Source organism: Bison bison, unplaced genomic scaffold (assembly GCF_000754665.1).
Source record: "Bison bison bison isolate TAMUID 2011002044 unplaced genomic scaffold, Bison_UMD1.0 scf7180017855001, whole genome shotgun sequence".
Classification (NCBI taxonomy): Eukaryota; Metazoa; Chordata; class Mammalia; order Artiodactyla; family Bovidae; genus Bison; species Bison bison.
Genome location: NW_011485574.1, coordinates 13,688 through 15,033, shown reverse-complemented (window position 1 = coordinate 15,033; position 1,346 = coordinate 13,688). Strand labels below are relative to the sequence as shown.

The window sequence follows — 1,346 nt, the reverse complement described above, 5'->3', positions numbered from 1 at the left end:
GAACCTCTTTAAGTTGTTTTACATGGAGAGGTTTCTTTTCCAGTTCAGATCTAAAGTAACCTGTTGTGTTTTTATCCAGTTGAAAATATCTTCTCTTCCAGTTTTTCATCACTGTTCTTTGTTTTACACAATATCCAGCTTTGATAACTGCACTATCTGAAGGTGGTTTAGGAGTAAAGTAAGGAAGATAGATTTGTGACCGCTTCAAGTTATTTCTGTCAATAGTTTCACCACCTTCATTTGCTTCTTTTTGAGTTGAGTAATGATGGCCACACTACCAACAGTGTCAGTTCTGTAAAACATTTGCTTCTTCCCACATTCACCTTGGTGACCTGTTATCAGAATAAGGCTGTGAGACTGACTGCTTTGATATTGTAATTTTTATAGCTTTGTTCAACACATTTATCCATTCTACTAGGTCCTGCTGATCATTGGCTTGTAGGAAATAGTTCCTCATCCCTGCATTCATAGCTTTGTAATGTAGGTAAACTAGAGAACTTCCCTGTTGCTCAGACAGTAAAGAATCCTCCTGTAATGGGGGAGAACCGGGTTCAATTCCTGGGGCAGGAAGATCCCCTGTAGAAGGGAATGGCTACCCACCCACTCCAGTATTCTTACCTGGAGAATTTCATGGACTGAGAAGCCTGGCAGGCTACAATCCATCTGATCTCAAAGAGCACAACACACAACTAGCACTTTCACTTTTTTTTAATGGCTCCACAATTACCAATCCAGAAGGTAGGTTTTGTGGATTATCCATGTATCATATAAAACTATCTCCTCTAGTATCCAGTATGAAGTACCTCCAAAGAAATTTCACACTCTATTCATTTTCTTTAATGTCTGGAAAACCACAAATGTGATTCTGATGATCCACGTAAGTCATTTCTAAGCTTGACCAGCACTCCTTGGTCCCTCAAGCCTCACAGCTTGCTTGAACCGGCGCCATGCTCTCAGAACCCGCCCCACTAACCCCACCCAGGCCCACAGTCCCACAGGCACTGAGCTGCCTGAAGCAGCCTGTTTTTCCATTAACCATTACCACTGGACTTGGAAGTGCAGAGGGGCAATACAATGATAAGGGGCATACAGTGACCATGGCTCTAGCTCTTGGTCAAAGCTTTTTGCAATTCACCCTGCCTCTGAAAATTCTCTTCTTCATTTACATCTTAATTCAGATAGCAGTTCTCTTATTTCCAGCTGCTGTTAACAGAAATGAAAAACCTAGATCCATCTCTTTAACTCTTTAAATAAACACAACACAGGTTTTTTACAGGTAACAAAAATTTACTGAGATTTGGGGGAAACAGGTGTGTTTTATTCATCCCAGAACAGAAAATACAAGA

At 40.9% G+C, this 1,346-nt stretch overlaps 1 pseudogene; it reads right to left on the bottom strand.

The window, feature by feature from the left end:
* Positions 1 to 4: 4 nt before the first annotated feature.
* LOC105001517 lies at positions 5 to 938 on the bottom strand (annotated as a pseudogene).
* Between the last annotated feature and the right edge of the window lie 408 nt (positions 939 to 1,346).